Source organism: Bacillus rossius, chromosome 11 (genome assembly GCF_032445375.1).
Source record: "Bacillus rossius redtenbacheri isolate Brsri chromosome 11, Brsri_v3, whole genome shotgun sequence".
NCBI classification, from domain to species: Eukaryota; Metazoa; Arthropoda; class Insecta; order Phasmatodea; family Bacillidae; genus Bacillus; species Bacillus rossius.
The window spans coordinates 51,068,247-51,085,381 of record NC_086338.1 but is presented as its reverse complement, the minus strand read 5'-3'; the positions used below and the strand labels follow the sequence as shown (position 1 = coordinate 51,085,381).

At 40.1% G+C, this 17,135-nt stretch overlaps 1 protein-coding gene across 1 annotated transcript in view; it reads left to right on the top strand.

The window, feature by feature from the left end:
• The first annotated feature begins 13,416 nt into the window (after positions 1-13,416).
• The window catches only part of LOC134536469 (G1/S-specific cyclin-D2-like), a 77,708-nt gene continuing 73,989 nt past the window's right edge, over positions 13,417-17,135 (top strand). Inside the window, exon 1 of the mRNA XM_063376188.1 lies at positions 13,417-13,555. The gene's annotated coding sequence lies outside the window, so the exon portion shown is untranslated. The remainder of the gene's footprint in view (positions 13,556-17,135) is intronic.

Sequence of the window (17,135 nt, the reverse complement as noted above, 5' to 3'; positions counted from 1 at the left end):
GGGCCTTTAGAATCCCCAGACAGTAGCAGGCTTTGGTGAAGGAGGGGTTCTTGTATAGCCATGATATCATGTTTTATGAGTGATTTTTCTTCATAATTGGATATTAAAATATTGTCACAGCAAAATCTCAGGGACTAGTGTAGGTACCTACTTTTAGATCTCCAACATTTACACATAGAATTTTAAGTAAGGATTTTGCTTAAAAAAATATAACTGAACATATTATATTTTGTTTATAATTAATTTTTTTAATAATTTGTTATTAAATCAATTGTTTGATGATTTCACTCAAACAAGTCATTTATATATAAATGTTATTAAAAACGTGAATTCCGCATGCCAAATTTTTTGAAAGATATTCTTACAGTAACATGTGTGCAAACTAGCATTAAATATAGACTACTTAGAAATACAATTCCGGCCGCATGTCCAGCTATAATGGCGAGAAAATACTGTAGTGTAGCCCACAATGGATTACAATAATTCTTCTAAAAAGATTTTAAAAAAAAAAAATACACGTTTTTATTGTATTGAATTTTTAAATTACAGTATTGAAAAATTACTTGACAAAATACAGAAACTACCCTATTTTATCGCATAATCGTCGCACTCGCATAATCATTGCACCAATATTTTAGGGCATCAAATTTTGGATAAAAAACCTCTCGCGTAAACGTCACATGATGTTTTTGGTCCCGCTATTAGATTCAGAGCGCTTTGTGTAGGTATTTTTTCCATATAAAACGATGTATTTTAAAGTAGAAATCCAATATTTGTTCGGACATTATCACTTACTTATTTAATTAACGTAAATAAGTTCTCTGATGTGTAAATTTTCTTTTAAAGAGTTTTTAAACGTTATAACCTTTATCTGTTCGTCTGCATCGCCGCGGTGTACTGCTTATAAAAATGTAGCCAGCGCTTGTTGGCATCATTCATGTTTGGTTATGTTGCTTTCCGTATAGAGCGCGCACGCGTAGTCGAATATCGATATTGATATCTTACTGATTGCATGCAACGCGCGCTCTCTGTTGAGTGCCGAGTTAACTACATTTGATGGCCTGCACTCTTTCATGGGAAGTGTGTACTGCAACGATAGTTATGCATTAGTTCAGGCTCGCATTCGGGTCACAGATTTTGTTTTTCTATTTAAATTTGAATAAAGGTTTTTGTTGCATGACTTATTAATTTAAGTTGTTTTGCGTGCGTTTGTATACTCTACTTTTTAAATAAACATATTTTCCATTAATGGGTTTTGTTTTTATGAATAACTTTACCTAACAAAAATGTTTTTTCCCCCCATAAAAATCGCACCCCTACTTTTCAAACTTTGTTTTAGTATAAAATGTGCTACGATTATGCGATAAAACCCGGTAAACTTACTATTGTGTACTACCAAAATCCATTCTAGGTCTAATAAAAAATGTTACAATAAGAATATATGTGTATAATATTTAGGAATCGGGACATAATATACACATTGTGCATGCAGCCAAGATTTTATGGTGACAAAAAAAAAATTTTTGTTATCATAAATAGTGGATTTTGTTTTTATCATTATTACAAATTAAAATATGTGTACTTATGAATCAAGATTGCATTGGAGAAACTGTTTTAATTTTGTGTAGTAAGATACTTAAAATGTGTATACAAAACAGTACAATTAAGAGTAAACGTAAAACTACAACTAAAATATTCATTATTCATTCCGTAATTATCAGTGGTTAAGAAAAATGTTATAAATAAAAGAAAATAATTTAAGCTAACTTTTTTAATGCTATGCTAAAACCAACAATTTATGGTTTTATTTTTGGATTCTTTACTTTCCCATTATACTTAGTACCTATTTATTTGGGTTTTTAATTTTTATGTAAAAGCCTTAACTATAAATTTATGGATTGATTTTTTTCATTTTAGTAGACTGTAATTAAGGTGAATATTGTTGCCTTTCTTTTCAGCATTATGCAGTGTATTGATTTCTCATTTCAATGTTATTTTGATTTTATTACCACATAATGTTGTCTGTAGTTAATATGGAAAGGTTCCCTTTTCAGTCACTTGATATTTTAGAACTTCACTTTACGAGCTTTTCTTGAAGCAAAATCTTGACTAATGAGCTAAAGTTCAATACGAATGTTGCTGAGGTGTATTAGGCGTGGTGGTGTTGTCTGATTCGTAAGTTATGTTTTAATCAGTTGAAGCTTGCTGAAGCTCCTTTTATTAGAAAAGCTACTGAAAGGAACATAGTTATAATTCCCACAGGGCCGTAGCAAAACTTTGTGAAGAAGGAGGTCTGGTATAACCATCATACCATTATTTGTGAGTAAGTATTCTTTATAATGAAATTTTAAAAGAAAGTTGTTTGTTACACTAAAATTTCAGGGAATAATAGACTTTTGGTACTCCAAAGTTCACACACAAATTTTTTAATTAATGATTGTGCTTGAAAAATGGAATATCCTATATTTTGTTTATTTTTATTTAATTGTTTCAAAACTTTGTTGTTATGTCCATAGTTAGATGATTTTAAGATAATGCCTAAATACGTATATTTAAATGTTAATAAATAGTACAAGAAACACATTACAAGTTTGTACCAGTGTTGGAACTTTAATAGTGGCAACACTGCTGCAGAGACACCATGCAATTGAACCAAGTAATGTCACTTACACCACAAATTAGTTACACACCTACTTTACCTCAGAGCAAATTGATTCTCCCTTCAGACATCACGTGCATGCGCACTGACGACGGGCGGTCGAATGTAGTGTCGTCACGACGTTTTCAAAACGCGAACAATGGAGTTGGATAAAGATTGAATGTGCCAGAGGTCGTACAGCACGACAGTGTCGGTAAAGTCTTCAAGAGGCTTGCGGGTAATCTGTATCGTCCTACAGCAGCGGCTACACACTCTGCAGGACAACGCTCGGCCGCACGCAGCGCAGTCCGTGGCTGATTTGTTCGATCGCTGGAGCTGGGAAGTGCTCCACCTTGCGACTCTGTCAAGCAGTAGACCGCTCCATTTCGAACTATCAACACAACAGGCTCTGCTGAAGGTATGGTACAACATCCACATCGTTGGCAACGGGTTGTACACAATGCTGGTGACCACGATGAAGGACAGTAAAACTTTGTAACATGACCCACGGAAATCTCCACGTTTGCGCGGGGGTAGGGGGGGGAAGGCCGAGAGTTTTGCACGTGGGTTTAACTCCCAGGGCCGGTGCAAGGTAAATTGGCGCCCTAGGCGAAAAACCTCAATGCCCCCCCCCCCCCCCTCCCCTTCCGGCCGGACACCCCAAAAAAAATTTCCATTTCTCAAAATACATCACGTAAGCCTAAGATTTTGTCAACAATCAAATGTAAGCAGGCTTGTGTTTTTTTTTTTTTACTATTTTACTTATTACAAATCATAAACAGGTCACCGTGGACTTTAAATAATTACTTATATCAATATAAACATTCCAAACTGTTACAAAAATCCATTTTCATCTAGTTTCAATAATCGTTAAACATATTATATCAACTGTTATGTGTAGAGCTGCGCCGCCCCCAGCTATTTGGCGCCCTAGGCGGTTGCCTAGTTCGCCTATATGGACGCGCCGGCCATGTGTACACCGCCCATATTTTGAAGCAGATAACTTGAAAATATACAGAAAGTTTTCCATAAGACGTAGTTTTGACATCAAACCCGTTTCACAGTCACGCTTTTGCAAGTGCATGCTGCCCCCCCCCCCCCCCCCCCAGTGAGGGGGAACTACGCCCATGCTCTTTTGTATCAGTTTTAAATAAATTAATATTCCAACCCTCATATGAAAGACACATACAGTAACACATGTGCAAACTGGTATGAAATATAAGAGACTACATACTTAGAAACACAATTGTTGCTGTGTCTGCATACGAGGGCTGTAATGTGGAGGAAATACATTATTGTTGCCCACTAAGGATTGCAGTAATATCTCCAAAATGATATCATTGTAACCTTATGTAGCTGAATTGCTGTTATTTTCTAATTCTGTTCTCATGTGATTTTTTATTTCTTTTAAATTCTGGAAGGGAGGGGTCCTGACCCCAGGACCACGTCCCTGATTCTCACCAACAAGCAGAAAGAATTTGAAAGCAGACAGCAGTCAAAGTGGTTGTATACGCCCCTCCCTCTCCCCTGAAATGTGAAATCCTGCATCTGCTCCTGGGCGGGAAAATTCTTAGTGCTGTTGACACAGTCGAGTTTTGATGTAATAGTTGGTGCTAAGCAGGGGCGCAACAACAGGGGGGGGGGGGAGGGGGGGCAAGGGTATTTTGCCCCCTCTCAGAAACCTTGAAGTGGGGGCAAACGGGGGCAGAGAGAGTGCTGTGTAATCAATTTTTAGATAATAAAACTGCTTAAATAGCATCATTTTCCACCTTGAAATACAAATTTTCCCGGGGGATGACCCCCGGACCCCCTGCTTCAATAGGGGGAATAGATGATTCTTTATAAAAAGGTATATTGCCCCCCCCCCCTCCCTTTTGGAAATTTAGTTGTTGTGCCCCTGGTGCTAAGTGAAGAGCAGGTTCTGAAATGGTCATTGTAACTTACAATATAATTTGATATTGTATAATTAATTATTTTTTTTTCTATTCACCTTTTATTACACAATTTTTGTAGACACAAAAAAATATGTCGGCCCATCCTGCCCCCACCCCCCTCCCCAACACCGTACAACATCCTTTCTAAACCTCCTTAAATACATCCCAGTTTAGAACCATTAATAGGCAGTAATATAATTGGACTGCCCTTCCAATAACTATGACGTGTAGACAACTTAGGTTCCAGAAATATAAAAACATACGTACTATCCATATCTTTACAAAAATGTGGTTGACTTATTTTGATTACAACATAACAATGTAAGCAAGGACCCACGTGCTGCTGTTCGCTCCAAGCCCTGAGAAAACTCTCGGCAGGCCTGTCCACACAGTACACTATGTGGTATGTTTCAGAAGTGTTAGGTAACGGTATGAGTACAGGATGTTTCTAAATGATCCATCCGTTTTCACAAGGCAAAAACATTTACGTAAATGAAGATGGAACCTTGTGGAAAATGTTGAACTGCACATTGAGCATCAAGTTTTTTTATGGTACATGTTGTCCTGGTACTGCACCAGCTTATTCTGCTAGCACGCATGCTCACTATGTGTCAGAATTACAATAATACAGAAATAAAAAGTGATTTGTGCTCTCTGTTCAAACGAGTGAGAGTCAGTTACAACTGTTTAGCTTGATTTCCAACATCATTATTGGCAGCAAACCTCCTACTGCTCAGAGAATTTGACTGTAGGTCCAAAAATTTGGAGTAGAACCATCGAGAAGGATGGACGGAAGGGGCAAAATCCCCAGGGCCTAGCTGAGCTTCAAGATAGTTTTTTTTAATACTTAGTTTTACCCTGATAGTACAAAAATTACAAGTTTATTGTTAGCATAATTCATAGGAATCATTAAAACTATGCAACACACACAGATCACATTTATGCTCTTTAGATTATTTAAAATTGTGGGGTTTGCCGCCTGGCCCATAATTTCTCTCGACGGTCCTGGTTTCGAGGGACTGGTTGTTCATGTGAGGGAAAATCCAGGTCGCCCTGCAAGCCACAGCAAGACAGTTTAACAAATGAGCATCATGAACGTTGAATCGGCTGTCGTAGGCATACAGGCCTGCAGGGACATTTGATCTCCATCTGTGTCAACTGTCAGCAAACTGATGCTGCATTGCAACAGCAGTAACACCTGAAATGCTAATAAGAGTATGCATTGTACTTATTCTCATACAAATGTGAAATATCTACCCCAAATATTAAATTCGATGAATTATTAAGAAACACCCTGTTTATTTGCAACAGTACCAAATCAAGAATGTTTGCTCTCTTCCACTCATATTTGTAATATGCACGAGTGATGTGTAGTTCATGAATGATTCGTTAAGCTTTGAGCAAACATAAACATTTGATTCATTCGCTATGTAAAGAATTGGTTCTTTGAGAGTCAATTACTCGAAAGCTGAACATAAGTCAGGAGAAGTGAACAGGCCAGTCTGATACGTTCATAAAATAACTCGTGATGTTGGGAGTCAGAATAATCATTATTCGCAGCATGTGCGTGTTCACATGAGGAAACGATAACTGATCAAAGAAAAAAGTGTAAAATGAAAAAGGGATGGGGTTTTGTATTATGCTGTAATTACAATAGTGCGACAGTTATGATGCGATGAAGGCGAATATTCTTCTAACCAATCGACCTTCGAAATAAATTGCATATGTGACAGACTTCTTGATTAGAAAAAGTGTCTTATTTCCATTGCATTGTAGGCTCATCTATATTTTTAGGACTTTGGTCACAAAATTTATCTGTGAAAGCTTTGAAATGTGTTCATGCACATTTTTTTAGCAGTCAGTATATAGCTAGGCGTGTGGAATTTTACCTATCCGAGCCGACCAGGTGATGATAACCTGCCAGGCGACCACTAAGAGGCCAGCCGCCAAGACATAGGGAATAATTTGAACAGTGAATGCGTTTTGACTCTGAAATGTGCCAGATCACAAGATAGGGCCTAGGATGTGCTTATTGTACACAAACAAAGCAATTTTAGTGTAGTAAATTCTTTAAAAAAAAAAAAAAAATCCTTTATTTTTTGTCATAAATATTAAGACAAATATAAATTGGACAATATTTTATTAAAATGTATTAAAAAACCCACATCTTGACGCTACGGAATGAAGCTTTGCGTCTATTCCATCAAAACTACAAATTTATGTTACGATAAATTACAAAGGGACGAACACCCCTCTTAAAGAAAACTGCATTTACCTGGAGTGATAAATAAAAAAAAAAAACACATCTTGACGCTGATGAATTCTGATTGATCTTTAATATAGTAATATACTAAATTTCCTTGGTTCTATACTGTGTGGCCAAAATCAGACAAAACATTTTGAAACCTGCAATTGATATATGTCTACTTTCAGACAGCTTAGTCCTACGAAATGAAGATTTGTGACTATTCCATCAAACCTACAAATTTATGTTAATTACAATATTACAAAGGGACGAACGCCCCTCTTTAAGAAAACTGCATTTACCTGGAGTGATAAATGTTATGAACCATACAGTGGTAAATTGTATCTTGATCATATTTAAAAACGTTGTAACTATACAATAACGGGTAAAATAACATTTAAAGAAAATTTTTTTACTTATAAATATTTAATGGTTATTTCTACTTAATAATAAATGTAATTAAATTACTTAATTTTATGAATAAATATTATTTAATTTAAATATTTATTAGAACAATAATCTAAAATATTAAGTTAACATATAAAAGCATTTAGTGCTATCTAGTAAGAAAATTTATAACTAGTATATGAGTTGATAGAAGTTGAAAATGTATAACAATATTGTGAACTCTAAAACTTTTCTTGGTTAGTTTCTTTAGTAGCAAATGTTAAATTGTCCTACTTAAATTATATAAGTAATTATTAAATTGTAATTGCAATCACGCTGCTACGTTAATTATTTAACGGAAATGACCTACTCGAACAAAAAACGAACCTCAAGCAAAAGTGCAACTAGAACATTCGTCGACGAACAACTATTCCAAGTCAGCTACCCCATTTCAACTTACATAAGTACATTTTAATAAGTGTACGATTGCGAAGGAAATTAAAGCAGGCCGACAAGAATGCTGTCATCATTAAAGCTAGATCTCACCTCTATATTAGCACACGAACAAGTGCAGGTCACAGTAAGGCCTTCTACATGCGACCCTGTTCATCGCTGGCATTGAGCTTTCCTGGTTTACCTAGTCCTGCACAAGGACCACCCCGAGCATCAAGCACACGACTCTGGGCGATGAAAAATTTTCTATAGAATTGTACACTTCAGAAATGTATCTGAAATACTGTGTTCGAGTTGGGATTTATGGGACAGCTCACCAAATCGTAGCTTAAGAACCGTGTACCCCCCGACGAGTCTGCAATGACTGACCACTATTGTCAAATCCACCTTAGTGTGTCCATACATACAGGTCACCATAAACCACCAGAGACCAGGTAAGTAAAAAATAACTGCATAGTTTGTTGATATACACCGTATATGCGAGTAAAATCATATCCTGTCGAGATTGCATTACATTTCAATATAGAAAACAGCCAATGGTCAAGGAATAAACAGGTGGCTGACCTAATTTGTATCACCTCGGCCGGCCCGAGCCACTTCTAGAGTATCTGATTTCGTTTGAGTCTGTAGTCAAATAGTCCCAAATTTCCTTGTCGCTCTTTGGCTGAATCTTCTTTTTTTTTTTTCAAAAGCTCTGTGACCATATCAAGCTGTTATTTGTGCAATCCAAGAGTGCTGGTGAAGGAAAGCCCTGCTGATGCTGAAGGAAGCATTTGCTAGGGATGAGAGATAGTGTGTGCAGCATTCATATCAGGTGAATGATTTGAGAGTAGATATAGCTGAGTAACTACTCAAAAGGGAGCAGGCTGGAGAGATAGTGATAGAAGCATTACTGTTATTTGATAATACTGGTAATATATGATTAGTATCGAAGTTGCTATTTTTGGGACTGGGTATGGCCAATTATGTGGGCCCCATAATTGACTTACTTCACAAAGAGCACAGAGACTAGAATTTTCTCATGGAATATTGTATAGCTTACAACAACAACAACCGGTGGGAAACTGGCAGCAGGGGGTGTAGGACCAAGAGTTCTGCCCCCCACACCACCTAACCCCCTTCCCGAAGCCACAGACGAGACATGCATAACACTGGGACAGATCACCACCCCAGACGACCGGCTGATGCGGGTGCCCGTCACTCTGAAATATAATTTGAAATATAGGTTGGACCAGAAAGAAGTAATTTTTCCCCAAACAAAAAAAAATTCTTGCTATTAACATTGAAGTGTACAAAATGTATTCCAGGATAGTTTCGCCGTCAGAAAGTTTCACTTGGCACACCAACAAGCTTGGTATGTCCCCCGATGCGATACAGGTGCGAGCCACGTGTTTGTGGCCCAACACTTGGTACCGCCAGCGGACGTCACACAGATACGCTGCACGCGGCGCCTGGCCACGAGCACCGGAGTCGGGACAGCCATCGGGGACGCCATCATAATGGTGAGTGTGAGGGAGCTGGTTACACAGACTGCAGCAGTTGTAGTAGAGGGACTCAGGGAGGACCTAGTGCTCGGACAGCCTTGGTTGGTGGAGCATGACACAGTGATAGCGCCAGCTTCTGGGCTAGTGAATGTCGGCAAACATGAGCGCCTGTCAGTGTATGCACTAGGTAGAGCACCACCTCCCCCGAGAGAGCCCATCAAGTTAGAAGGTGTGGACAATGATGTACCCCCAGAGTATCAGGATACATTCAGGCGGCTAATAAGGGAAAGGCAGAGCGTCTTCGCCACTGCCAACCCACTCAGGCGCACAACAGTGACAGAACACCGAATCCCCACTATGCACGACCAACCAGTGTATGAGGCCCCCAGGGGATATGGTTTCCGCGAGCAATGGGTGATACATGAGCAAGTGCACGAAATTTTGCGAAATGGTGTCATTGAACCCTCCAACAGGGCATACAACTCACGCATCATCCTAGCTGCCAAGAAGGATGGTACCATGCGCTTCTTTGTGGACTTCCGTCCCCTGAATAGTGTCACCATCAGTTCTCCACCACCGCAGATCAGTGTGAACGAGGCCTTGGCAGGCCTGGGCAATGCACGAGTGTTCACGACCCTTTACTTACATTCGGGCTATTGGCAGGTGTCAATACACCCAGGTGACAGAGAAAAGACTGCGTTCACGGTGCCCGATTGTAGACGCTTTCAGTTCTGTGCCATGCTGTTCGGGCTCAAGTGCGCGCCAGCCACATTTCAAGCTATGATGGCCCGCGAACTGGAAGGGTACATTGGCCAGTTCGTGACAGCCTACCTCGACGACGTGATCGTGCACTCCAAGACCTGGGAGAACCATGTGCGGCACCAGTCCCTGGTCCTGGAGCGGCTCGAGATGCACCACCTGACCTGTGCCACACAGAAATGTCACATTGGACGGAGAGATGTGGAGTTCTTGGGGCATGTGGTGGATGCTGAGGGTAATCGTCTGCACCCGATGCACCTGGCGAAAATTGCAGAAGCTGAACCCCCTAGAACCCGCAAGCAGTTGCAGAAGCTCTTGGGCCTCGCCAACTGGCTGCGGAACTATATCCCGCAGTTTTCCATGCTCACTGCCCTCCCTGACAAATCTTTTATAGTTTTTTTCCTACCGTGTATGAGTGTTGTTTGGTATCTGGAGTGTCCACGGGCCAAAACACGGCTAAAACAACTATCCTGCACCGCACTTTTCTCCAGTGCAGGAGACGTCCCTCGGCAGCTACACGGGCCGGACGGTCCACCCTGCCTCCCTGCAGGAGGTTGCTCTACACGAGAGAGCTGGCGCCAGGCAATACAAGATAACGGCCGAGAGACGTTCGCCACGTCTCGACGCATCCTACAGAGATGGGTACCTGACAAGGTTATGCCCTGCATTGTAAAAGTAACTCAAAGAAGTGTGTGGGTGTGGAGTAATTAAAATAGAGTTCTAAGATTGATGAAATATAGTTACCAGAATTAAACAATCAGTAAGACAAGATGAAGGCTCCTAATGGAACAGTACGCCCGCCTCGAGCCACGTAGAGGTTGGCGTGAGATAGGGGGTCAGGTCACCTTGTGCCAAAACCCACAAAAAAACTGTAAATATTTTTACGTGAAACTTACAGATTAAACATTTCACAAATTGCCTTGGATAAATTTCTTGTGTGAAAAACAAATGACTGAAGGCTTAAAAATGCCATTGGTAATTCTAATTTAAATAATCAATCTAAAAAAAAGAGTCAAAATGGAGTCTGTCTGTTGCTTGCTGTAACTATTTATTTTAATTAATATATAAGGTTGTCTTAATATTATGTCGATGTGGCCCCCCTTCGTTAATGATAGTTTAGGGTGATGAGTTAGAGTTCAGTTGGATGCCAGCCATTGAAATTTGCAACTCAACCACGCATCGGCGCACAGTCGGGGTGCATGAGACATTTCATGGTAAAGAGGTCCTGTCTGAAGGCTGGAAGGGGTACCTTACCCCGAATGTAGGCATCTGGGATGCCACTCACTGAATAACTCACAAAGGTACTTAGCACACGATTTATTAATGAACAAGCCAGATCTCAACTTCTCCTTGCCACTGTCCATCACGATATTACACTCTAACAATGTAGATTAATAGTACAAGTTGCCGTCGTCTGGGTTCTCGTGTTCGAGGTCCAGTGTGGTTCCTATTGGGAAGGCTGATTTTTACTGAAAATGTGTCCGGGAGGGCGCCAGGCTATCTCTGTGGCTAACCACGAGTTGGGTCGTTGAGTGCGAATGCCCCTGCGTGGCCCACTAGGAATGGCGGTGGTTGTCATGGTGGGAGGGATTCCTGGTTATTGGTACACTACTGGCCCTACACAGCATAGCACGCTGATCCCTGACTGGGTTCGGGAAGTTCACAAAATAACATACACGAGTCTGGTTTTGCACTGTCGTATACACGTCGCGCACGGACTATGCGGAGTGGACGTTTAATTGAAATTGGCAGTTACAGTTACACTATGCACACTGATTTTCCCTACACAAGTTACACTAGGTTGACACTGGGCGCTCTGGCGTGCCGTCACTAACATTAAATCCTCATGCCAGTCGAGGTTGAGAGGGGGGAGTTCGATTGGAGGCAGCTAATCCCGAATATTGCGAACGGCGATGCTCGGGCCCACCTGTGTGGACCGCGGCTCGCTATGAAATTCGTTAAAAGTCTTTAAGTCGTTGTTGCTGTTGCCTGCGCACTCGGCGATTAACCAAAAGTCTGTGGTTGCGGGAGTTGGCTCGTGCCGTATGTTGCACTGCCCCGCGTAATGCGTGGTGCGGGGAAATTACGTTAAAGCGGCTGGGATAGGCCCTACACTGTAAAAGGACCGGGTACTCATGGGGAGTTGAATACGAAAGGTTTTGTAGAGTGACTATAATTACCAGGAATGAATGCGGTGAAGACAAAGGTTGAAGACTCACTGTGGGAGGCACGTCCGTCCCAGTCCGCGAGTCGCTCGGTACTGGCGTCTGGCCCTGGCGTGAGGGGAGGGCTCAGCGTCCTCTCGTGTCAAAGTTTCTAAATTTCCATTATTCGGAAATTATTAAATTAACAAGAGCTTGAAAGTGGCTCTAAATTCACACATTAAATAATAAAAAATAACCTAGTTTACAGATGCTCTCTAATAATTAGATTTAACAAGTTTACATTAATTAAGTTTGAATAATACGAGTCACATCGGAGACTGTTTGTCACTTGTTGACTGCTCCGGTGGCAAATGATATACGAAAAACGGGGAGGTTATAATTATGTCACACACTACTTTATTTAATTTAGGCTGAAGGCCGCAAGGGGAGCACTCACAAATGTAATAATAAAAATTGGCACTTGAGTGACCCGGGCACTCCTACGTCGCACTTCTCCTGCACGGGTTTTTTAAAATTAAAAGTGATGTTAACATTAAATTATGTTTAATTTATAATGCACAGGGACAGTGGTGGCTGGTTCATTAGGGCATGGTTTTTAGTTATACCTTTTATTCCGGCTTTCGCCTGACTCGGGTGGGCCATGGCTAGGGGTGCGTTCCATTAGCGGGTTTGAATACTGGCGGTTGCAGGTCGGGCTTTAGGGTGGCCTTCGGTCGGACGACGACAAAGTAAGCCTGCGCTTGGAAACACAGTGATAACATACGGCTCAAGTTACTCATGCACACAATACATGAAAACTGATCTCATAAACACAAACAAAATGAAGTCTCAAAAAAACATTAAATAATATTAATAACATTATGTTTGTACAAACACTAATAACTAAAACCTAATTTCAATTAATAGATACAAATTCCAGCAGTCACTGCTTGCACTATCTTGCACTACTTCTGTTCGTGTTGAATAGCAACATTCCATTACGGTCTCCAAAGGCTGAAGGGCAACATCGTTACACTTCAATGTAACACATTATATATGGTAATAACACAATTAACTGGTATGTTACTTGCGTACTGGCACAGTTGTTTGCTTGACTCGTGTGTGCTCGGTGAAAAGTGCTTTCTGCCAGTAGGGTTTGGTATTGCTGGAGAATTACGACGTCAATACCAAAGAAAAAAAATAAAAATGTTTTGCCTATATAGTGACGTACTATTTGGAATCAGGCGCATTAAATCAATTACTCTTAAAAACATTTTATATTTATAGACACTCTACGGTTCTAATAATGGTAATTCTGCTCTCTGACGAGGATTCAAATATTTTACTCTTTGGTAAATGGCATGATGTTTTATCTTTGGTAGTAATTTTGTGTGTCGAGATACGAACACAGGATGGTTAAGTTTGTCAGTTCGACTATTTTGACGAATCGTTCTTAAAAGTATTCCAAGTATTTTTAAGTAAATATTAATTATTGGTACGAATATGAGATGGTAAGTTTTTTTTTATCAATTTCACACATATTTGGATTTTGTAGCCACCGAAGTACATGCCAAAATTTATTTTATAACTTTGACAAAAGGAATACTTTAAATTCCGTGTTGGTGTTTTATTTGTAATATTTAATTTCATCGAAGCACTGTGTACTCCTGAACGTTGTTATTTTTCGGAGGTAAGTTTGTAAGTTAAAACCAACTTATAGCAGTGGCTTGTGGAGTGTTGTCTACCTCCCAGGTTCTTGCTTCCAGGTTTAGGTTCACTTTATAAATTTCCGCAAGGGAAGCAACAATGCAACAATCAATGAACGCAAGAAAATCGTGGTTGTTTATAAACCATGAAAACGCTAGACATTATGTACCAGCCTTCCAGTTTGAAATGTTAAAACACAAATTTGTTCCCCTGATTTCTATTGTTAATACATTTTTTTTCTGAAAAAATATTAATTTGTTAATAGTTTTACTTAGTGCTATTTTATTTTATGGTGAAGAAATTATAATATGTTTCATGTAATAAAAACAGCATTGTGACCTATACACACAATTAATGTTTGTATTTAAAAGTTTTTGATTTACGCGACTGCAAATATAGAAGGCGGAAACACAAGCCGAAGCACAAGAAGTTGATGGTTGGCTTAAGCTAGCATTACATTAGTTGCATCTTGCATAGTTTATGAATGTATGTTTGAGAATATTGTTATTGAAATGTTTTGCGACTTGTTCTTGCATTTCTTGTGTTGTTTTATACCTGGCCTCACACTCTTTTATCACATAACAGAAACCACTCACCGTCACAGAACACAAATAAGCAGCAAGGTACCAGTTTTACACAGGATGTGTAGTACCAAATTATAAATAAACAAATATGTACCTAATAGCACTCTTAATGAGCAATCAAAGAGTTCATAGAAGATCTTAAACTTGAAATTTTTGTAGTATTTTTTTGTTTATATGAAGATTATATTTTTGTCTTTATCGCTTGGTTTTCTCACTGGTTAAATCTGCCAAGAGGTGTGACATTGGGAAACCTCACCAACCTAGGATATTTGAGTTATTTACTGGGACATCATTAACCTAGACTACATGGGTGAATAAATGTGCCGTACTAGGGATGTAAGGTAATGAACAAATTAAATGTCGGAGTGGGCGCCACCACGTGATGTGGGCACGTGGACCCGGCGGAGACTCCCTTCAGGGCGTAACGTGACCCGTGTAGGGCTAGGCCCGGTTCCCTTAGCACGCGATATCGCTCCAGTGGGCTCTTAAGGCGTCCCACACGCCTCGAGGTTCAGGAGCAGGGACACGTGTTCACTCGACTAAAAATCACAAGTTCGACGTACTCCTTTTATTTCAGCAACATTACAACACGTCTCCAATTGCGCTACACCTACATACACTCAATGAAACTGTAAATAACGCAAACGGCGGGAGAGAATCAGTTTACAGGCTGACCAGGTCACCTCGTGGCCTGGCCTCATGAGTTTAGGACGCGGTTCGTGATTAAATGTTCGAATTGAACTTAAATATTTATTAAAACGAGTCGGCCACCCGGAGTAGGCCTCGCAGATACAAAAAGGTTGTAAGAATTATAAAAAGTCCGGCATATGTTAAAAGATAAATTGATTAAGAAAAATATTAAGTTGCGCTGTGTTCACCAAGCATCCTACCCCGGATGACGAACGGAAGCGACTCAAGAGGCCAGGGCAGCATGGCGGCCGGAAAGCGCTGGATTTACCGTTAGCCTCTCCTATTATTTATTACCACTTATTTAACTAAAACATTTACACTAAAAATTCTATAATAAAATTATAACAAGGTTTCCTTAATTATTTATGTTGAGTATTAATTATTTTAATTGGGATTATGGTCAAACTGGTTGCGGGTAGTTCCATTGCCTGCCGCGTGGGGCGCTGCGCCGTCCTTAACCAACTAGCACTGCAAACAAAATCCTTAGGGAATATTAATTAAAGAAAAGACATGTAGCAATTACGTAAACATTAGAATTGAATGATAAAATAAAAGGGGTCGTGGCACAGACTCTAATCTCGCCTCTTGTTGGCGCCTCACACGCACACACACACACACACCTGCACACGGGGCAGGAGGTTTGAAATAGAGGGTGTTGGTGGGAGGGGCGGGGGTGGCGACGGCGTGAGGCACATCGGGCCTAGGGAGGGCGTAGCCCCGGTCGACGTCAAATGAGGCTCAATATATATGGACAAAGTATCACACTGTAGTGTCTCGATTGATTTGAAACAACATAGCTTACTGTTTCGAAACTACGTATTTAGACATGCAACACACCGGTGAGTGATTATGTTAACACCTAGGTGCTGATTGATGGAACAATGGAAAAAAATAAATATTACAAGTGTATGTAGAATTATATTTTGTGGGTTGGGGGATAGTTGTGGTTAGAACCTTTTGCCGACTGTTTGCTTTCAAATTCCTTTTTTTTTTTTTTGTGGTAATGAATTTTTTTTTTTAGCATTTGGGTTGGGGGGTTGCATATCTCCACCACTCCACCCCATAACCCCCTTGCGTATACCCCTGGCAAACAGGTGGCCTTTCCATCACAAGCTGCTTTTGATTTATTTTTTTTTAACAAATAGCTGTATAAAAATGTCATTAAAATAACTTCAAATAGCCTAACTAAAATATATCTTTGAATCTACAAATAAAAAGAACAGTTAAGTCTCATTGTGAAACGAAAAAATTGCATGTACGAAGATAGTTGCATTGATGTTTGTAGCAGCTAGCGGGCAGAGCAATGTTATTTGCACGTGGATACGCGATGCAGTGCTTGTGGTGATTGAGGCGTCCGACCGTGTGGGTTGATACGTGAAGCAGCGAGCGAGTTGGGATGCCAAGGTCGCCGTGTGCTATGGTTCGTCATGACAGTGAAGGGTCGAAACAGTACCTACTCTAAATGTGTGTTGACACACTGCATCAGTGATTCTCAAACTACAAATTAATGAAGTCAAATATTATGATATATACTTGTGGTCAACTCAAGGCTTGTTTACAAACGGTAAAGAGCGACTACAGCGCTGAACAGAAATAAATTATAGTTCGAGCAAAAACCTGTAGTTGTTCACATAACTCATAAGTAATAGTGATGCGTTATCAAACTGGCAAAGAAAAGAAAGAGCAATATATCCATAATGAAATGGTATAATAGAGTTACTATATATATTTTACATATCTGGACACATATTTCTTTGGAATACCACAGGGCGCACCCATTCTAGGGCACACCATTGCACCCTGACGCACACTTGGAGAACCACTGCACTACATCTCCACATTAAAACGTTGGCCATCTCTAGGGTCTAGTACTGATCGAGGCTATATGGCAGTGCATGGTACAGGGATGCTGTCTACATAAGATACACGCCGACCTCCGTAGTGCAGTCAGGTGCACACTGGCTTTCAGTCCGAGGAGTTTTGGGTTTGAGTCCTGTGTAAGGCATGGGTGTAATATTTGCTCTTTTAAAAAGATATTCAGGAAAGAATGAAAATAGTGGAAACAAATAATATACCTACCTCTGGTCGTTCAGTGAGTTACAGGGAACTG